The sequence below is a fragment of the Betta splendens genome, chromosome 19 (genome assembly GCF_900634795.4).
Source record: "Betta splendens chromosome 19, fBetSpl5.4, whole genome shotgun sequence".
In the NCBI taxonomy this organism is placed as follows: Eukaryota; Metazoa; Chordata; class Actinopteri; order Anabantiformes; family Osphronemidae; genus Betta; species Betta splendens.
The window spans coordinates 16,301,217-16,323,699 of record NC_040898.2 but is presented as its reverse complement, the minus strand read 5'-3'; the positions used below and the strand labels follow the sequence as shown (position 1 = coordinate 16,323,699).

Below are 22,483 nucleotides of genomic sequence, written 5' to 3'. Positions count from 1 at the left end.
ACTCCACACAGTTCACCTGCGCAGGACTTCAGGAGTCTAGAGCTAATAACATCTGGTCCGGCTGTTGGCTGTAGGCCTCTTTAGTTTTGGCGTAGAATAGGTCCAGTGTTTTATTGTCTCTGGTGGGGCAGGTTACATACTGGGTGTATGTAGGCAGGGCAACTGAAGGGGTGTGTGGTTGAAGTCCCCAGAGATCAGGAAGAGGGCCTGTGGGTGCTGTGTCTGCAGCCTGCTGGTGACTGAGAGCAGGGTCTCAGAAGCTGTGTTAACGTTAGAGGAGGACTCCTCGTGGCAGATACAATGGCCTCATGCCCATTGCTAGCAGCTCAATGTTCAAGAATGAACATCTGTTAAACATGCAACAGGTTCTGATACAGGAAGTTGATTTCTGCAGTGAACTTGAACTGTTCCTCTCAGCTTTGGGCAGAACAAAGGCAGAAGATGAAGCGGGAGGTGAAGCAGATTAAAGCTGCTGGTGTTCGTTGTGTCTCTACTCACCCGTCAGCTCTTCCGGGGCTCCTGGTTCCTGAACATGTGAATGAGAACCTTGAGTCACCAGATGGTTGTTCTGCAGCAAGCTCCCTGTTTCTAGGTCCATTTAAAAAGTGCAGTGTTGTGGGTCGTGGGGGAAGCAGACAAATATTCCATGTTTCTGTGAAGTGAGAAGATGTCAAAGCAGCAGACTCTGGTAAATAAGTGGCTCATTATCGGCCTCGCTGATCTGAGGCTGTAAACAAGCAGTCTAATGAGAGAGGCAGTGTAAACATCATGCAGCGTTAACCTGTGGCCTAACCCCACTCGCTCTGCCCACCCACTCAAACACAATTAACTGCGATTCACTCAGGATCAACATTGTACTGTAATAAACAGCTTTCATGAGGTTCTGCTGCTTGAACGCATATTTGACATCACAGTCTCCAACGCTGCTGTGGCTCATGCAACCAGCATCAGGGCGTCAGAACCAGTACTGGAGAACTGTCCTACTTCAGGAGCTCCACTCCACCTGCCCTAAACCAAAGGCCTCACTATCTACCACCTCCTACACTGACCCAGGCTGGTGCTGCCCAGTCCACAGTCATCCTGAAACGCCTCAAGCTGTCCTGTGCAGCTGCCTCCAAATTCCTGCTCTCGTATTTGTGTGCAAGCCTGCGTGCCTGTGTTCCTGCGTGTGTGTGTGAGTGCGCCTGCCTGCCGGCCTGCCTGTGTGTGTGTGTTTGCCTGCCTGCCTGCCTGCCTGCCTGCCTGCCTGCCCGCGTGTGTGTGTGTGTGTGTGTGTGTGTGTGTGTGTGTGTGTGTGTGTGTGTGTGTGTGTGTGTGTGTGTGTGTGTGTGTGTGTGTGTGCGTGCCTGCCTGCCTGCCTTCCTGCCCGCCTGCCTGCCTGTGTGTGTGTGTCTGTGTGACTGCCTGCCTGCTTGCCTGCCTGCGTGTGTGTGTGTGTGTGGCCCAGAGAAGGCCATTCTTGTCCCTCTTACACCTGTCAGCCCTGAAAAAGAAGCCATTCTTGTCCCTGTTGGCTCGGAGGAGGCCACTCCTGTCCCATGTTGGCCCTGAAGAAGCGGCCATTCTTTTCCCTGTTGGCCCGGAGGAAGTCATTCTGTCTCGTGTTGGCACGAAGGAGGCCATTCTATCCCATGTTGGCCTGGAGGAGGACATTCTGTCGGCCCCAAAGAGGAGGCCGCTCGCAGCCCCATTCTTCCCCGAAGAGGAGGTCGCTCTAGCCCTTGTCAACCCCCAAGTGGCACGACGGTGGTCTCACAAAAAAATCTGACAAAGGAATGAGGTGCATACTGGGGATAAATAGAGTGACTAATGATTAACACAAAACAGCTGATGATCACGCGACTACTGACAGCTTACCACAGCTGGTGAAACATATAAGTGGTAAAACGGAACCTAGAACAGACAGGAAACCAAACAAGAAGTGTCAAAATAAAACCGGAAAGCAAAGCAGAAAATAACAGTGAAGACCAGATGCCATGAGAGTCTTTTGTTTATACTTCTGTCACACGCTACATCCAATATAATCTGCCGAAGTCTCCCTCCACTGTTTGTTTACGTGGGGGATTTGCTGGCATCAACGTTGCATATTGCATTGCACTGATACCTCACACTTGAAGTACTACGATGCGATTCAGCTGATTCAGGATCAGCTTTACTGTTGCTACAAATGACTGGTTTTAATGAACTCTGTCATTCGGAAAATATTTAAATTGATAATGTCCACGTAAGACACCTTTCTCAGTTCATCTGTCGGTTCCAGTTAAGTAAGCGCTGCGCAGTCTTAGGATCCACCCCCAACAGCTCTGATTGGTTGTGTGTTTCTCAGGCCAGTACTGATCAACAGCCTGCTCCTCCGATGACCCATTGTTTGTCTGTATGTGTATTCAGAGCCAGTGGGCAATGAACTTTCCAATCATCAATAATAAAAAGAAACTGCGTTAATGCAGACAATGCACGTTGACGCACCCAGCCCTAGTAAAAAGTCATTTGCTTTGAAGGTCTGTGGCGTTGTGCTACGTGCTAAGCAGCAACGTGACAGGCTGCTTCTTTAATGATGCCGACAAGGTCAAAGGTCAACCCACAGAGTCATTTTCATATCTTCCTTGGCTATAATTACCCCACCTCCCTCCTGTTAAACCTCACACACTGCGTGAGATGTGAAGTGTGTGTCCACTCCACCGGGACGCCGCCGCATGACGCTCCGAGGTCATGACCTCGTCTTATTTGTGTGTGAGACACTTGCAGCTCAGTCAATTATCGTTCCAATGCAGTGAGTGCGGAGTGTGATGCTGCTGTGGAAACTCATCTTCACTTCTTAACAGAAGCAGATGTGTTGTCCTTGAGTCTCTCTGATGGTTTGTTGTTTTCCCAGAGTGTGTCAGCTGCTGGATCTGCTTCATCAGACAAACACAGGCCTGGTTCTGGTGTTACCTTTGGATTCATGAAAAGAAAAGCAGGTAACAGTAAAGATGGACTAAATCCTGAAGTTTAGGGCAGAAAATTAAATTGTGGCTCTGACTAACATGTGGATTTTAAACATTATTATAATCATCATCTGGTCAAACAGCTGCAGAGCTCCGCAGTGAGAGTTATCTGGTGATCAGCTGATCTCGGATCTGCTGCTTTATGTGACACTGGCTAAATGTTTGCTTCTCATAAACAGTGGAGTTCAGAACAGGACTAATACAATAATACATATACAAAGTGACCTGAATGATTCAAATGTGAGCAGCTCCTCCTCCTTATCCTCATCACCCTTCTCTTACTCCTCCTCATTTCCTTCCGCAGCCCTAATTCTCTGACTAATAAACACTTCCTCTCCATCCTCACCCCACCCCCCGTCCCCAGTGACCAATGTTTTTAAATGCCCCCATCCCACAACCTGTGCAGATCCTGCTGTTGCCATAGTAACAACAATCCTCTGGTGATTAGTGTTAATTATCACCATGGCAACGCCATCAGTACCAGTGTAAGGAGGGTTTGAAATAACGCAGGGTGGTTATAGTGGTTCTTGACTGGACTGGTTATGAGTTTGTATTATTTATTGTTGTTATTAGTTAAAGTATCTGCTATAGTTTTTCACTTTAACTTTAGAGCTTGTATCAGAGCTACTGACCTTCTACTGCTTCTACAAGACAAATGCCTTTGTCTACTTGAATATTGAATTAAAGCTTGAAAACCAGATTCGTTTTTCCAACTGAGGCAACTGGCCAAAGTTAAACAGTAATCCACACCTTTGTTACTACCCGGCTGAATTACTGTAACACTATTTTGACGCCAGTTAGTTCTCGACCTCTCGGCTGCAGCTCATCCAAAATACTGCAGCACAGCTTTTAACTGGCACTCAAAAATATGAACATATTACACTCAATTTATCCTCACTTTACTAGCTGCCGGTTCTAGAACTTCTCTGTTTTGTTTTTAAATGTTTAAATTGTGCTGCCCCATTGTACCTCTTCTGGATTTATTTGTTCCTTCTTGGTAACTGGGATCAGTCAAGCTGCTGCTCCTGAATGTACCGAATTCTAAAGGGAAGCTCGAAGAGGACAGAGCCTTTGTGGTGGCAGCTCCAAAACTATGAAATGAGCTGTGCCTGGACATCAGACAGGCCTCTTCTTTGTCTCTTTGTTTTCATACTGGACCTGGTTGGGTTGTCGGGTGTCAGAGGTCACAGTTATTCTACGTTTGCATTTCCTTCTGGCTTCTTATCAAGTCATCAACTATTAATGTTTTCTGGATTCAGCTCCTGTCACAGAGCTGAACTGGCCTTCTGAGGATATACAAGCATTTGTCTATCAGAACGTCTCCCATGACTCCAGTCTGATAGAGCACTAAGACTCTGGTTTGGGTCAAAGAGGCGGAACCAAGCGGAATCAGGCCATCACGAGCTTCAGTCCTAAAGTGAATCCTCAGTTTCCTTAGACTGTGTTTGGGTCTGTGGGCTGTGAGAGACTCAGCTTCTACTTCTGCTTCGCTTACTGTGATAATAAAGCAGCAGAAAGCAAAGGAGGCAGCGAGGCCCAAGTACCAGCGCATCATCGAGCTTTGAAGAAGCTTTTAGCAGGAAGACAAACTTAAGCTAATCTAATATTTAAAAAGTTAAATCCCAGATGATGGCGAGCGTCTCAATCAGCAAACATTCACGGCTTTTAGATGAAAATCTTTTTTCTAAATGTTAATGTGTAAAAATGTCAAAGTCGATGTTTATTTGATGAAGACTTTCAGTCCTGAGTCGAGCTGATGTGTTTATGAAATAAATATGAATGAGCCAAGGTTCAGGTTTGTCCATTTAGAGCAGATGTGCGTCACAGTCTTCAGCTGTTTGTCGTCGCTTTGTGTTAAAAGTTAAACAGACGTCTAAAAGCCTCAATAAATATTAAACCCAGATCAATATTTAATTCCGGATATATTATTACGGGCTGTTTCTGAAAGCCTGCAGCGAGTGTCTAACATGACACGTGTTAATAATGGATCAGCGCTCGGTGATGTTCAAGTGACTGCAGCTTCCATCTGATCTGACAGAAGCTCACATGACATGTGTGAATATTTCATGATGTGTTTATCTTGATGCACAGAATGAATGTGGATCCACACGTCAACCGCATCTATTCTGTCAGCAGAGCTGGTAACTAGAGGTTCAGGAGGAACCAGCTGAAGATCCAGTGGACAGATGACAGCCCTGGATCCTCCCTGAGAAGACAGAAGGTGAGTCTGGACCTGGAAGAGGAAGAGGAAGAGATGTTGGGAAGCAGCGAATCTGCTTTGAAAAAGTTTCATTAACACTTGATGCAGCAAGTTACACTATGGTAATGTCCCTGATTACAACAAGGATGAGCTGCTCACAGCCTACAGACGAACATCAGGTGTGAAGGTGATGAAGACCAGATGAGTGTAACAGTGTCAGAGCAGCTTGAACTCCAAGGGGCTAATGGCTCCGCTTCCAACAGGTTAACATGTGTCAGACACTTTTCCACCTGAATGGTCCAACACCCGCTCATTAGCTCAAACAGCCTGAGAAACTCCGCCAAACTGATGACATTTCACAGGCTGCCTAGTCCGACGTGCCTGAACACACCACAGGTGGAGACAGAGCAGAGCGGTTACTCCGCCTCATTAGATGTTACGGAGACACGACAGGATCGGTTGAAGCACTAAACACGGACAGCAGTAACAGGACTATGACATCAGCCCATTTGGGATGATGAAGTACGTGTTGGTGCTCCCCCATCACCAACATGATGAACCCGTTCCTCGGTGCTAAAGCCTCAGACTAACGCTCGGTGTTTGACCTGCTCCCTCCTCTTCCTCGTCGTCCACACAATGGTCCCTGCACCACTTTGGCTCAGATTTCTTGTTTCCAGTGAGGAGGAGGAGAATAAAGATGGCTCCGAAAGGGGAGGGGGTCATAAATCACAGACCACAGCCTGACATTCAAACAATACAGAGACGGTGTTAACACTGACCTCTGCCGCTGGCCTTCATCCATCACGGTCCGTGGACTCTGTTTTTAAGGATCCACTCAAACAAACGTGACTGAAAGCTGGAATATTGACTCGATTTACTTTGCTCAAGTTGTGAGATGACTCTAGCTGTGAATTAGCGCTTCAGAAATAAAACTGAATTGAACTGAGTAGAGTCACTGGTTCTGATGATCGACTGTAACTCAAGTCAAAACTCCTCAACAAGTAGAGTCTCAAAACGGAACCAGCTCAGAAATCAGTGTTTCTAGTTTATGTACAGTCTCCACAAACAGTGAAAAGAAGTAAACCAATAAACCTCCACAGACATTCACAGAACCACAAACCTCACCCTTATGCGTATTTACCTGGTTTAAAGACTCCAGGTTCAGATTAGTGCAGCTGGGCCCAGTGGCTGCTGTGGCACAGCTGTGGCAGAGGGAGCAGAGGTGAACAAGCAACAAGCTGGACAAACTGGAATGACAGGAGCACAGGAAGAGACAGGGTGTCAAAATAAAAGGCAAACCCAGGAAATAAACCTGGCACTTGTGACATATGTTGCCTAAATAACTCTTAGATCCCGTTTGTAACAGCCAGAAACCAGTTATTGGTTCTGAACCAATAAAGAAACAAATACATTTCAAAATCACTGTTGACCTTTTGATGTGGTTTATTTGTGACTGATTCAGAATACAGAAGAAAACATTTGAATATTCATTACTGAATAATTATCAGAAGCCTCCAAGTGAACACATCTCAGAAACTAATATGGTTCTGATGGAACGATGAGACAAACACAATCAGAGACAGATGAATATTGTTGGTCTTGGATAAATGTCAGTGAAGAGACGGACTCTGAGCTGTGAATAAAAATGTTCAGGAATATTGAACAGGAAACATTGCCGAATATTAAAATGTGAAACTTTTTCATTCAGCAGGCAATAAAAAGTTCAAACAGACCAGAGAATAAAAATATATATTTTTAAACAGAAGCCAAACCCAAGTGAAAGCTGAGAAAGTAACATTGAGACGACTTTCAGAGTTTTATTAAAGAGATTTTGGGACCAGAGACACTGACAAACAACTGCCAGAAAGAGAGAGAGCATGTCCAACGCAACAATATGATGGTTTATATGAAGGTATTTATGAGCTGAGTCCAGAATGTATTCATCATCAAACCTCTCGCTTTACTTCTAGTTACTTGTGTTAATTACCTTTTGATTCATATCTACCCACATGTTTCTGTCTGTGTGGCATCGGGTTCACAGCTTCACTCAACAGAACAAGAAGAAACCCGGAACCAGAGGAGTCAGAGCAAGAGGAGCTGCTTCAAGGCAGTCCCTCAGTCCTCAGTCACCATCTTCACTTCAGAGCCACTAACTGACGCCTTGACCCCAAGCCTCACTGTTACATAGTTAGACACAGACACAGAGTAGGGCACAAAGACTAAGAAAAAGCATTTCAGATGCTAACCCAATGCTGGAGAGGCCTCGATAACAGTCGACACTCAGGGTAAGAGCCAGACCAGAAGACTCAACCGTCACAACTAAATGAGCCAGAATGAAGACAAGACAAAGTCAAACATTGTACTTCGTACAACTACTATTTGAATGAAAGGAGGTGCGTCCATTGAGCGCAGCCAGCAATGAGATGTGAAAGGTTTGCTTCAGCTGCACAGATCCTTATGTGTGTCTCTAATGAAGCAACAGAACCAAGGGAAAACCAAAGCAAACGGCGAAAAGTGAAGTTTGGGAGGTGGGGGTGTCAGTGAAGCTTGACCTTTGTGACCCCACCCGTCTTTGGCTGCTCTGCTTCAGTAATTACCATAGCAACAACATATCATCATCACCATCATCACAGCCCAGCAACAGGAGGCAGAGACTAATTTAACCAGTGTGTTTGTGCAGGTCTAATATCACTGTGGGGACATTTCTGTCCGAGAGTGTGTTTAGTTGTTTTAGTGATGTACATTAATAATGTGAAGTGAGGTAGCAACAGGTAAAATGTTTTCTTTGTTCCTGTTCGAAAAATTGTTACTGTTATCTACTGATCCCATTTATAAAATTGTAACATAAATGACAAATGTATATGTGGGAAAATGAATAATGACTAAATAAATAATATAGAACAATTTTAAAAAAGAAAATTAACAAAAATAATCAATGAAAATGGTCCAAATTTAAAAAACGATGATATAGAATTTAAAAAGATCAGATTAAAAATGTGATGTAATTTCTGTTGAAATTTCTGGTGAAATTAAATAAAAAACACAAATAAATAAGAAAAATAGAAATTGAATTACTATACGTTATAAATTAAATTATAATTGTGATGCAGTGTTCAAATAAAATTAAATATTCAGAAGTTGCTTTACAGCGTCTTCCTTTTAAAATAAAGGTGTTTGAATTACTACTAATAAATATTTGTGGTGCGGGTTACTCACTTTGTTTAGATATTAATTTTAAACACTACAATAGTAATTATACACAAGTAAAAGTATATGAGACATATAAACATGTTGCAGGACTGCAGGACTTTCCATCTGATGCCTAACTAGAATTTATTTAAGCTGTGATTAAATAATCTAATTAATTAAATTGCTCATTAATGGATAATATTCTGTTTGCTTGTACTGTACAATCTCCTGCATTCGTCATAGGAATAAACAGGAGAAGAAACTAAACTGCACTTTCTCACTTTCTGTATTTTTCTTGACATGTACAGTCACAGTACAGTGTGATGTGAAAGTGTTCAGTGCATCTAATTACTGGCAGTATAATAAAAAGTGTGTGGCGCAGTGGAGGCATGTTACAAACCACAGCAAACTGCAAACAAAGAGACGGCTGCTGTCTGAGTGCAGCAAGTCTCTGAGGAGGAGGTGGAGGGGCGACGGGAACAGAGTGGAGATGTGAAGGAAGCAGAAACGGAGAAAGCCAGTTTGTCTCCTCAGAGACCTTTAAATATGTCTGGGGGGGGGGGGGCAAAGAAGGTGTAGAGCTCCTCCTGGTGGCCGAGCGCTGCGTTACACAGAGGAAAAGGCTGCAGCTGATAAACGCCCTCAGTCCAGATATTGATTCATCCGTGGTTTCTTGCTCTTCGTTGGATTTGTTTATCTGGTTTTATCTGTCTCCTGATCAGGCTGAGCTGATCAGACTGACTGAGCTCAATAATCGTCTTCAGTCTGACTTTTTACGTTTTGTCAACGCGAGTTTATTGCCCGAGCAAAGCCAACAAGCAAAGTTATGAACAATAGGAAAAAACAGCACAAACTGCAGATTATAAGAAGAGTCTGAAATCTAGAGCAGATTCAAATCTTTATGTTAGTGACAGAAACACTGTTTAGTTATATAAATGTGTATAACACGGCTGATCTGATGTTAAACACGGCATGTGTTTCCCTCTTCTAACTCCTCTTCCTCCTCCTCTTCCTCTTCTTCGGGCATCTCTGTCCGTCTCCCGGCTCTCAGGAAAATGACATTTAGAGCAGCAGGGTGAGAAAAGCAATCTGCCGTTCGTCCCTCGAGAGAGAGAAGTGAGGGAGAGCAGATGTAAATGTAAAAATGAGTGGAATAAAAGCAGAGAGAGACGGAAGAGGTGAGGCGGACACGGGGGGTGAAACCCAGAGTGGAGGGGGGGGGTCCCTCACCTGCCCTAATGTATCAGTGTGTACACCAGCAGGCTGATACATAGCTGTGAGGACATTTTGATGCTTCTTCATCCTTTCCAGGAATTTAACCTTGGTCTTTCCTTTGATTGGATGTTTGTTCCCTTCTCTCCTACGGTGCAATAAATAACGGACATGTGCTTTCAGTGCAGTGACAGGAGCCACAGTGTAACATGTCTGTGGTAACAGGAAGTGACAGCAGCGTGTTGGTGGCAGAGGCCGAGCTGATCAGCCACATGTTGGAACCGTCTCCAAACCAAACTGTCATTTACATTTAAGTTGCGTTTAGGTCACTTCTGAGTGCGTGAAGTGAAGTTCTCGGTGAGGGTTCGTCCAAAGATTCCTGGTCAAGTAAAATGATTCTGAGCTGCAGCACTTCAGCACATGTTTGGAAGACGACGCATCTCTGTGGCTGGAGATGAGCCTGTGGTAATGTTTTTCTGCTACAGTGTGGAAACAGTTCCTTTGGGGAACAAACCCCCAGTATCAGCGTTTTATTTTCCCCCAGCTTTTGCTGTTTTTTAAAATGTTCTCTTATGGCATCAGGACCAATGCGTCGGTCGGCTTTAAGGAAAAGAGAAGCAAGTTTAAGCAATGGGAGCTCAGGAACTGGGAGTTCTGATCTGTGTCTTATAGCAGCAACTGTAGGTCACGTCATAAACAGAACGATAATAAGGATTCGGTTTGCAGTTTCTCCTCGTCAGTGAGCCTCCTGTTAAGTAGGTTAAGTGAACTTGTCCACTGTCTTTAATGACGAGCAAAGCAATCCTCACAGGAACAAAGCCACTATTAGGCTCCTTTGTCTCGACCACAAAGCTTCTTCTACTGATTAACACAGCTTTATCACAAGCCTCTACTCAGCGACGCACTGGCAGGCTGCATCACAGCTGATACACATCTGGGATCAGCAGCTGGTAGCATGCAGTAGTTAGCCGATTTAGATAATAAAGATAGTAGTTTGAATTTGTGAGGTGAAATTACAACTCTTTTACATTCATTCATATTAAAAATTATATTAATTTGATTCTGTTTATAAAATCTAAAACTCATTATATACACATATATACTGTCATATGCAAAGGTTTAGGCACCCCTGGATAAATAACAGATGTTGGGGATTTTTGTTGATGTTAACACAGTCTCTCTGTGTTGATTGAACAAAGATAAAAAAAATAAAAAACATTATTGTGGCACTGTGCCTCCGAGGTTTCAGACCTTAATCAGCTCATTAGCTCTGATGTATGGCTGTCATTAGTGAATGCCAATTACAAAGCTTTACATATACTTTGAGCCCTCAACAACAATGGGTCCTTCTAAACAGCTTTCTAAGACTCTAAACATGAAAGTTATTGATGCTCACAATGCAGACAAAGGCTACAAGAAGATAGCAAAGCATTGTCAGCTTGCAGTTTCCACAGTGAGAAATGTAATTAAGACATGGCAGTTCAGGAAAACTGTGGAGGTCAAGATGAGATCTTGACTCCAAAACTTGCAAGACTTTGTTTTTGTAAAAAGTATTTGACAGTATCTTTATCCTGATCAGAGCACAGATCTACATTCTGGACCTTTCACTCTGTGCAGTTTATTAACCAGTACATGATCAGTACCAGTACAAATACCAGTACCTATCCTGGCAATAAAGCTGATTCTGATTCTGATTCTGATTCGGATCAACCGAGGAGCAGAGGGTAACCCAAAATACACAGGGCAGGAAATGAAAATTTCTTAAACTGCTTAAAAACGTGTCTCAACCAAAGCCCCAAGTAAAAATAAGATGAATCTTTGTTCATGTGTGAACCAGCAGATAAACAAGTACAATAACAAGATGCACAGGTGGGAGGTGCATCGAGCTGCAGACGTTGTCCATTAACTCCTGCTGCATCTGTCTCATTACCAGGTTTATTTCCTAGTTTTGATTGTAGAGTAAAATGTATCTTTAATTATTTTTTATTTTGTTGTATCAGCATCAGCAATTATTGTTCATTAGCTTTTTTTGTTTTTTATTGTACAGATTTTTTTATTATTTCCATTTAAATACAAAACTTTCAGATTCATGGAAGGAGTAAAATTATAGATATTACATTTTTAAGTTGCTGTATTTACACATTTGTTTCACATATTTACCAGGAAGCAGCTGGTTCATATTTTGTTTGCTCCGAAATGTTGAAACTTCATTTGTCACTTCGTTCAAAGCTGCTCACAGCGATAATTAAGTCTCTGGTTGCTTTCTATGTAAAAACAAAGTTATTGACATCTGTCACCACACACACACACACACACACACACACACACACACACACAGCGTTTTGCTGTGTGAGCAGTTTAAGGTTTATAAATATGATTCCCTGTTTTCTCCTGATTGGCTTTTGTGCTTCTGCAGCAACAAGGGAATTATTGATGGATTTCCTCACTGCCTAGAAAATAATTGTTCACATGTATTTATAGAACACAGACTCAAGCCTACCATACAACCATTAACACACACATGAAAATTAGCATTTAAAGAGGGAACATTTCAGCTTTTAGTGATCAGTGAACCATTAGAGCTGATGGCTGCTGATGGATGGATGTTGGTCCTGCTTCAGACAAAATCAGGCAGAGTCTTTACAGATGTTTGTTTACTATCAGCTTAGACTCTGACTAACGTGTTCTGGTCAATTTGGGATTGTCCTCAAACCATGACAGACACAGACCCAAATGACACGAGTCACTCTTTGAACATACACTAGATTTATTACAGTGGAGCTGGCTAAAACTCAAACTTCAGAGGAAGCAGTGGAAGAAACCAGACGCTGCACTAAGCAGAAGCTAACAGTTCTATACAACTGACTAAAAATGGACCTGGAGCAGAAAATAAACATCAGGAGCGACTGACTTTGACTAATAAATTGAATGACTCCACAGGAAGTAAAGAACGAGCCGCTGGTTCAGCGTGGACAGTCCAAATGCACCTGGGTTGAGGAACGGAGCAGTGGGCGGAGGAGGCCTGGAGCTGGAGGCTGTAAAGGTGAGAAGACAAACAAAGGCGTCTCTGCGCTGGGCAACACTGTTTCATGGAATGACGGACAAAGTGCCGCCTCAGCACAAAACGACTCGACTCTCACCTTCGTCTCCCCTCCCCCATTCTTTTATCTTGCTCTCTAAAATGACTCTTAAAGACTTCCCACTTGACTAAATCTCTCTGTCTTGGCTGCCGGCGCATCATTGGTCGGCTGCTGACATTTTGTTAGACGTCGTTAAGGCCGGCGGCGCCATAAAGCACCGGAGGGTGACACCTTCCACCCTGCTGGAGAGAGAGGGCGAGTTATAGTTCTTATTTAAGGTCTCGATTAACCTTCTTTTCTGTACGACTAATCAATTTTCATGATACGAGCTCCATAAAGTCCTGTTAATACTACACACACACACACACACACACACACACACACACACACACACACACACACGCGCACACGCACGAGTAAAGAGCAGGGGGAACTTAAACCTTTGTCGCAGGTGAGTCAAGTATCAATAAACCTGCTGCCAACAACATTTACTGTGGCTAAAACAGGTTCTTCTCCAGTTGGACAAACAACTTCCTCAACTACTCCTCTGCTTGTAGAACCTCCTGAAGGACGATGTGTGGAACCACTACACAACTTTTAGGTATCCTTGGTACCACCCATTCATTAATGGATCAACCTGCAGGATAGTCTGGGTTCAGGTCAACAAAACCCTGACGCCCAATGAAGGCTAAAGCCATGGTGCAGCATAATTCCATGAAAATACACTGCTGTCAATCAAATCAACAAACTGACAGCAAGGGGCGGGCTTTGGTCAGTGATTTAGCCTTGATTGGACATTTTGTTGGTTTTATTTATTTTTTTAACCAATGAAATGTTCTGAACACACACAAAGGGCTTTGAGCCTCCGACCTTTTGCTGCTGCTCTACTGCTTCCCAACGCGCAGCTTGTCAAACTGTCACTGCACCAACTTTGGTTTGACGTCTGGTTGATGGTCAACCCTGGTTTAGGCTTAGACCTGGGTTAAAGCTACATATTAAGCTTATTAAAGCTACCTTTCCTAACTGATCAATACTGATCTAAATAATGATGAACAAACAGGTATAAAGCTGCAGCACAAAGAGTAATCACTCAACCCCCTGCAAAACATTCAGTAATAAGTATACCATTTAAAATTTGGTTGTATTCAGTTTAAACATATGAAGATCTGCTGAAGTCGAACTGGCTGAAATTTTACATCCATCCATTAAATAGCCGAACAACTTTGAAGCGGCCGGTGGCGGACCTCGACCTTCATCAGCAGCTCGGAGGACGAAGCCGCCGTTGGAGTAAATGTTTGGGGGCAGACAGACGGAGATGGACGGGGGCGAGAGGCAGAAATCCATTCAGAGACATTAATAAAATCAAAGAGCCTGATATGATCAAGCATGAAGTACATTACAAAGGTAATGTGAATTTAAGCCCAGATCCTTTCATTATCAAAAACAGGCGCTCGGCTGCGCTGAGACGCCGGCGAATTTATGAGGCCGACTTCCTCAATCTAATAGAAGGATTCAGGTGTTACTAATGGACGAGAGAGGGAGGTAATAGAGGAGAGAGAGAGCTAATGTGGAGCGATGGAGAGCAGGAGGAAGGGAGAGATGAAGACAGATGAGGATAAAAAGAAGAAAAGTTAAAGACAAACTGTCATAGTCAAACAGTTTAAGCTCATTTTAAAGCTGAAGCTAAAACACTGGAGCACTGTCTCTGAGTCCTCCACCTGTGTGTGACAGTGATTGAAGTTCAGAACAGGAAGCTGAATCAATCAAGCTTTGGGTTTTTAATTGTGCTGAGCTCACAGTGTTTGTCTGCTTTTCCACAGTTCAGCAGCTCAACACCGACCGAACTGGCCCCATATTAAACCTAATCACTGGATTAATACAGCAGGTCAATAGAAGCTGCTGCAGAAAATGGAGTTTTAATGAACATGTGTAACGCTACTGCTGTTTGTTGACACAGAGACTCAACGTTTCATCCCCTAAGCACAAAATGAAATTGATTTAACCTGTGTTAATTTCCCGGCTCTGTGTGTGTTGGATAAAATGAGCTGTTGTGTTTCTGCGGGAGGCAGCAAACACTGTAGGAGCTGATCACTGAACTAAAACTACACGGCTAATTAAAAACCTGTGTGTGTGTGTGTGTGTGTGTGTGTGTGTGTGTGTGTGTGTGTGTGTGTGTGTGTGTGTGTGTGTGTGTGTGTGTGTGTGTGTGTGTGTGTGTGTGTGTGTGTGTGTGGCAGCCATTTTATTCTGTGTCGGTCTGATGTTGAACTCTGGACATGGAGCGAGTCGGGTCAACACACTCACACTTTCCTGTTTTTTCCAATTCTCCATTTCTATTCCTCCTCTCCTGTCACGCTGTCTGTCATCCCTCCCTCTCTCCCTCTTTTCCTCCCTCTCTCCCTCTCTCTGAGGAGCTGTCAATCACTCAGTTACTCAACCGACACATTACTACTTTCAGACACACACACGTTGAGGAACACACACTCACACAAGCTGACCATCATTACCAGGCTGCAGTGAAGCAGAAAAGCTCAGTAATAGCAGGTCACCGCCCTCTGAATGTGTGTGTTGTGTTGCAGTGTGTGTGTTGACCAGTTGGCAGTCTATTAGTGTGATGTGATAGACTGCGTTTGGCCGGACTGGGTGAGTGTGTGATGGTGACCATGTTGGTATAAAAACTCCAGTTCATTTTAAGATCTGCAGTAAGTCACAGACTGTGTGTATCAGTCTTACTGTACTGTGTCCGTAAATACAGAGTTTACCACAGTAACGGTAAACAAGTCTACAAGTTGAGTGTTTTTCCTTGTAAAACCAAAAACATGTCTAAATCCAAAGTCAGTTTTAAATGTTAGCTTTGAATACAGTACTGAATCTCAGAGTCCAAACCCACCAAGGACAGAGTCCAAACTCACTGGACTTCAGCTCCAGGCACCTCACAGAACAAGCACCAAAAGCTAGTGGAGAGTGGGCGGGAGAAAGGAAGAAATGAAAACGCAGCTGAACAGAACCAGGACGGACCTGGATCATGATGCACTGCTGTGTCTGGATGAATGAAGCAGTGAAGCAGATCTGAGCTGACGTCAGTCTTAATATTTCATGTCACAGCTGGATAATTCATGCACACTTACACTCACACACATACACATGTATGTGTGCTCTCACATGCACGTCTAACAAACTGTTCAAAAATTCACTGCGCATCAAAGTTTAACGATGGTTTTCTCCTTCTTTCCTAAAGAATCAGGTCTATTTGTTCACATTTACATCAAGCATGAAGCAGAGCAATTAGAATAACACACACACAGTAAAACAAAGGCTTGAGAGATGTTTAGGTCTGCTTAGTGCTGTGTTTACCTCCAGCACACAAACGTTTGTTTGCGTGTGTCTGCGTGCGTTATGGTTTATTCATGTGTCAGAGTGGTTTGAAACAGGAAACCTCTCATCTCTGTTTGGCTGCAGGCCGAATGCTGTCCTACCTATAAACCCCTGCCCCTGTGCGTGTGTGTGTGTGCATGCGTGTGTGCATGCCTGTGTGCGCGTGTGTGTGTGTGCGTGTGTGTGTGCGTGCGTGCGTGTGTGCGTGTGCGTGCGTGCGTGTGTGTGTGTGTGTGTGCGTGAGTGTGTGCGCGTGTGCGCGTGTGTGTGTGTGTGTGTGCGTGTGTGCGTGTGTGTGCGTGTGCGTGTGTGTGTGTGTGTGCGTGCGTGCGTGCGTGTGTGTGCGTGTGTGTGTACGTCTGTGCGTGTTTCCAAACCTTGTCCTTTTCCCGGCTTTGGACCAGAACCCTTTGACCTCTGCTGCGGCGTTGTGTTGTGTCCATTTTTAGGTTAGAACAGCGACTGATCCTGGTTTGTAAAACCCTCAGTACCGACTCACTCAACAGTAATGTATGCAGCAGCCATTGGCTTTTTAACATCTTGAACTCAGCTGGTTAATACGTTAGGCACACTCGGTTTCTCCCTCTCAGTTATTCAGATGATTAGTTGAACCATTGCTCGCTGTAATGTTTTGTCCAAACATGATTTTTTTCTGCTAAAATAAACCAGACTTCTGATTCTCGTTTGTCAGCTGCTTAATGGACTGAAGTCGGTGAGAAACCACTTGAAGAGGACCCATTCCTGCTTAATATTTAACCCTGTGAGTGGTTTCTAAGCGGCGGCTGTGTTAATAACTAACGTTGCCTGCTGGCTCTGTTACACACGTCTGAATAAACCCACAGAAACACGCACTGCAGTGAGTCAACACCTGCAGCCAATCAGCCAATCAGCCTGCTTTCACCTGAGACTTCTATTTGGACAAAACCAGAAAGTACAGAGAGGTGTGGTCACGCCATCACAGTGTTTTACGCTTGTCTCTCCTTGACCCGTCCCAAGTCTCCTCAGAAGCATCAGTTAACGAGTTAACTCATTAATCTTAATTAGTGAGGAGCAGACAGCCGACAGCTGGACTCTCTGCTGCTGCCTTGCTCCAGGGCACTGCCACAGCTTCAGCGTTTAAACCTGTGACCTTCAGCTGCCTCCACACTTCAGCATTAAATGACGATGGCAGAACCATTAAAAACTTGTACAACTAAGTCTGGCTACTTCCTGACGCAACAAGGTTCCAGGTTCTGACTCAGGTCCAGCCACATCACTGTCAAGCTTCACTAGGGCTTGAGCATTTTTCAAAAAGTGCTGTATAGAAAAAACTGGTCCTGATCAGGAATCACCTGACTCCAGTGATCCAATCAGAGGGTTCTGTCTGGACCCAAGATGTCCTTCAGGGTTCTGTCACAGAGAATAACTTATAAATGTTCAAGTGATAGATGAGGAAAAGACTTCAAAGCTGCTTTGGAGGAGAAACGTGGAGCAGTCTGATTGACATGTAGAAACAGACCAATCACAAACTGACCTGCAGAAATGAAGGCGGCTCGAGTGTGAAGGTGCTGATTGACAGAGCTAATTAAAAGCCGAGCGCTCTTCTGCTGCCAGAAGCTGATTCCCCACTCGACACATTTAAATAACAGTGAGGTTGCGTTTCTCCGACTCAGCATCTACACCCTGTAATAACAGTTGGGCTGAAAGTGAAGAGTTTGACACTGATGATGATTAATTAAGGTTAATTCCTGAAGCAGCAGCTGACGGACGCCTGCATGGTGGGAACCGCACTGAGATCCTGGTTGAGGTCAAACTAAGAATTACTGAGATCCAAACAAAAGCCTTGATGATGATAAAGGTGTCTGAAGCATCAGGTTTATCAGGATTCAAAGACACAGTCCCACCAACAGCACATCTGTTTGGGTCACACAGCTGGACTCAGATCAGCCTCAGACCCCTGACATTTAATAGGTCAGAGGCCAAAGATCAAAGGTCAGTGTGTGTGTGTGTATGTGACTGGGGTAGAACCAGGTTCATTTGTTGGTGCTGTTGTCACTTGTTCTTCTTCATGCTGAACCAGGTTGTGGTGATTCTTCCCCTGTGTAACAGAGCTTGTTTGTGTCCTGACTTATTATTAGCGTGGACTCAGATTTAATTAGTTTGTGTGAACTTGTTAGTCTTGAGGATCTGGCCCTGAGCTTAACAGGCAGGATGTAACGTTGAGTGAGTGAGTTAATTACTAAGGATAGAGGCAGGACCCAAATCCACTGGTTACCATCAAAGCTTGTGTGTTTAAAAGAATAATTTCTATTTTATTTGTTGAATTGTTTGTTTTGGGTGTAAATGTTCTCTGGCCTTCACTAACAGTTGTTAACAAGCCCGCCTCCTGTTTAATTCCTACAAAGTCAGGAGAAACGCTCCCAATGCTATGATCTCAAACTATCAGCATCTCTCCATATCTTGTCCACTACTGACTTATTAATTTCTTAGTATGTTTCACGTTGCTGCTCAAATGACAAACTGACTCTAAATCAACTGCTTAGTCCTCAGAAGACTCGCAGAAGAACTGGAGTCGACTCAAGTTGTCAATCTGGTAAAGACAGGGGCATACAGGTGGACCAGTCCAGAGACCAGTTTGGATCTAATTAACTAAAGGTCCCAAAGCATCAGCGGGTCTTAGATCTGCTGATGTTACAGAACCTGTCACTCCTCCACACTTAACTTTAAGCTCATGAATTTAATGGCTGCACATTCGGGTCACATGGTCGTGTCTGTTGTTTACTTGTCTGCAGAAATGATCCGATAAACCTGGTCACAGAATGAATTCACCCTCTGATGATGATGTGACGAGGTCTGAGCTACAGAAGACATGCTGGATCTGGATGTGGTCTCAGATGTTGTGCTCCTTCAATAGTTTGCTCATTTTACTGGAGCACAACATCGCTTTCTCCTTTTTTAATTGACTCCCTCTCCTCCTTCCTCCGTCTTCCTCTCTTCTCCTTCTCTTCATCTCTCTGTCCGTCTGTTTGTAGCTGCAGGGCTCCGTCTCTGCAGCTGATTGGCTGCTGGATCACACAGGGGATGGCAGTGATTGGCAGCTGAGAGCCCACAGTAGCAGCTTGGCAGCAGGAACACAGGACGACTAATTACTGTGGAGAGTGTGTGTGTTACAGTGAGTGTGTTGTTGTCGTCAGATGATGTGACGATCATGTCGTTCCCAGCGGTCATCAGAGAAGATTAGCTCCCATCGCTGGGGGAAACACGCACTCGTCAGGGTTTGAAAGTGTTTCTGACACGTTATAATATTCTTCTTTATCTGCCTGCTTCACATTTTAGTCCCACGGCTGGTGAAACGACGTACTCTACTCAAGTGTCTTTGTAACATTTGGAGGAAGTCGTACGTCTCTTATTGCTATTTTTCCATTTCATGTCTCATTACACTTTTACCCCACAACCACTCAATTAAAGATTTGATTGATGTCTGCCAATCAAGACAAATCACATATTTTTCCTCCTGCAGGAAATGTTGCAAGTATTAAACCAGGGTGGTCTTGTCTCCATGTTTGTGCCCTGAAGACATTCTCTGGTTTCCACCTCCTCACAGGCCTGTTTCAAAACAAGTCAGGTCAGAATCAGGTTTAGGTTTACTTTACAGTACGTGTGTGTGTGTGTGTGTGTGTGTGTGTGTGTGTGTGTGTGTGTGTGTGTGTGTGTGTGTGTGTGTGTGTGTGAAATGGTCAGGGTGGAGGCCCTAAAAATAGGAAAACTTAACGAGACCCATAAAAGGAAAGAAATTTTTTAATATGTGGTCATCATGCAGCTCTGTGTGTGTGTGTGTGTGTGTGTGTGTGTGTGTGTGTGTGTGTGTGTGTGTGTGTGTGTGTAAGACACAAGGCGTGTCCAGAGGCTGGTCAGTTTGTCTCGTTAATGACCCCTTCGCACCTTAACGAGGTAACGAGCTCCTGATGAGAGCTCGTTAAAACAGACGGAGATCAGCCAATAAAACACCCTTAGTGTCTCTGTCTCTATAACGACCCCACACAGCAACGTCAGGTGAGGAGGGGGACAGTTATCAATCATAATTTATGTCTCTGCTGTAAATGAAGACAAGAAGAATGGCTGAAGTAATTTAAACCCTTTGTTTATTTTTTTTTTGTAAAAATTTGTTTGTTTTTTTAACACCTGACCCCTGACGGCCATTCACAGGACAGGATCCTCTGAAAGTCTAAGGCTTTTAAAGCGCTCTAAGGATCAAAAGATGGTTCACAAGGTTCAAGGAGATTCCAGGAATCATCCTTGAACCTGTCACCTGTCATGTGGAGCGCAAATAACATATTCACAGTAAATCAGGATTAGACATTGGAAAAAGTGAAAAAATTACAACAAACTAAAAAATTAAGAAATAGCTTGTGATAAATCAAATCAAATAAAGGACAGGACAGAGGAAGTGGCCATTTTAAATAAAACCTGCAGATAAAGATGAAGGAATGAATAAAAGATGAAAGGTGAAGGTGTGTTAACTCCTGCAGCATTAACATTTCAACATTTACCTGCATCATTATCATCATTCCTGGATGATCGTCAGAGATGGTTACTATGGAAATTGTTAACACAATACAGACTTGGTTCAGGGTCAGTTCTGGTTCTGGTTCAGTTAGGGTCTGCTATGAGGTGTAGTTGTGCACTGAAGTCTGTGACAATCATTCTCTAACGAGGTCACAGGAAGCAGGAAGCTGCTGGAAATGCTTGTCAAAGACATGTTAAAGACATCGAGTGTCGTTAACGAGCTCCTGATTAAACCTTCACATCTTCTCCTCTTCGTCCCTCGCTCTTTAATCTTAACTGCTCTAATGTTTCCCACCTGAGAAGGGGAGTGGGGGATGACGGCTGCTCTCTCACTGCTCTCTGGGGGATATCTGGTTCTAACACAGGCAGCACACTTGTTATTGGCTAATGTTAGCATCCTGCTGCTAATGCAGTTTCCATGTTTCAATTCAGCTTAGAACTGATGGATGGACGGACAAAGGCATAGATGGACAGACTGCTGGATGGACGGAGCAGCGACATGTGGATGTCGCTGCTAAAACACGATCAGTGAGTCTGTGAACTTCGGCTGTAACGGTTGGATCTGTTTGAGCTGCGTAGGAGGTGAAGGGAGCAAAAGAAGGTGCCCTGGTTTAAACACAGTCAACTTCTTCATGGCATTAATTACCGCCCAGCTTCTTCTTCTCTTATTAAAGTGAAATGTTGTGACCTCAGAGAAACGAGTCGGCTCCAACCCTGCTCAGTGATTCAGCAGATTTATTGAGCTGCTCATGTTAAATAATACAGTGAGGATTAATTACGAAGCTGTTGTTGTTAGTGTGGAGGAAACGTTGACTTTAATTCTGACTTTAAACTTGTTCATTATTGGTTGACCTCTGGACTCAGCCAAGCAGCACAAACACAAAGTCACGTCCTGAGGTCGATAGAATTCATTTACTTGATGTAGATTCTCCCAAACATGTCTCATTACCAGATGACCCTTGACCTGCAGAGTGAGCTGTGAGTGGATCTATTTCCATAAACCCAGCAGGGCCACAACTGTGAGCAGAGACAGTGTCCTGACTGTCCTGGAGACTGGAGAGTTCTCATCCATCTATAAACTCAAGGATCGTGTCCCAGCGGCAGACAGCGCCATCCACACTCTGGGAAGTTTAACCGAAGTCAAAGGAAGCAGCAGCTGCCACGTCCTCAACATGTTCAGACCTGGCGCCTGCCTGTGACCAAATGCTGCAGAGCAATAATGCTATACTGAGGAAATTATTGGATGTTTGGACTTAGTGTTTGTCGTTAAAGGGTGGAAAGTGTTTACTTATTTACATCTTGTTACCGTGGAGACGTCAGACAGGCAAACTGTGATTACAGAATAAAGTACAACTTCCTCTGTCTCAGATGAGACTTTAAATAAATTAAGCTTTAAATCAAAATAAAAGGGATTCACCACTTTCCCCCTCACCCCTCTCACCATCAAAACCCCTCACCCCCACCTCCAGCTAATCCTGCAGCAGAATTCCCTCAGAGGGTCATAATCTGATGTGTTGGCTCCACATGTTTCCCTCCAGTCCTCTGTACATACAGATTAGCTCTAGCAGACATCTGTGTGTGTGTGTGTGTGTGTGTGTGTGTGTGTGTGTGTGTGTGTGTGTGTGTGTGTGTGTGTGTGTGTGTGTGTGTGTGTGTGTGTGGTGACAGATGTCAATAACTTGTTTTTACCAACCAGGGTCTTAATTATCTCTGGGTGTCTGTGTTTGGTTGTTTGTTTGTTTGTCTGTTGTTCTGATGAATCTTTCTTTATTTTACATTCCATTCTAAACCTTCACACTCCACTGGCATTTGACAGGTGGATTAATGTTTCCTGATCCCTCTGCCCCTCTTTGTCCTCTCTGATAAACTGGCTCTGGATCAGCTCTTTGTTCTTTCTT

General features: G+C 44.0%; 2 long non-coding RNA genes across 2 annotated transcripts in view; both read right to left on the bottom strand.

Moving 5' to 3' along the window:
- LOC114845953 (uncharacterized) overlaps positions 1-8,920 on the bottom strand; it is a 33,973-nt gene extending 25,053 nt beyond the window's left edge. The window contains exons 1-3 of the long non-coding RNA XR_003783953.3: positions 6,326-8,920; positions 5,344-5,565; positions 499-5,217 (exon numbers count right to left, since the gene is read on the bottom strand). This is a non-coding gene — a long non-coding RNA (uncharacterized LOC114845953). The remainder of the gene's footprint in view (positions 1-498; positions 5,218-5,343; positions 5,566-6,325) is intronic.
- Positions 8,921-10,086: 1,166 nt separating this feature from the next.
- Positions 10,087-16,890, bottom strand: LOC114846362 (uncharacterized). The gene is made up of 3 exons (XR_003784024.3): positions 16,418-16,890; positions 12,726-12,907; positions 10,087-12,620 (listed from the first exon to the last, which is right to left on the bottom strand). It is a non-coding gene; the product is annotated as an uncharacterized LOC114846362 (long non-coding RNA).
- Between the last annotated feature and the right edge of the window lie 5,593 nt (positions 16,891-22,483).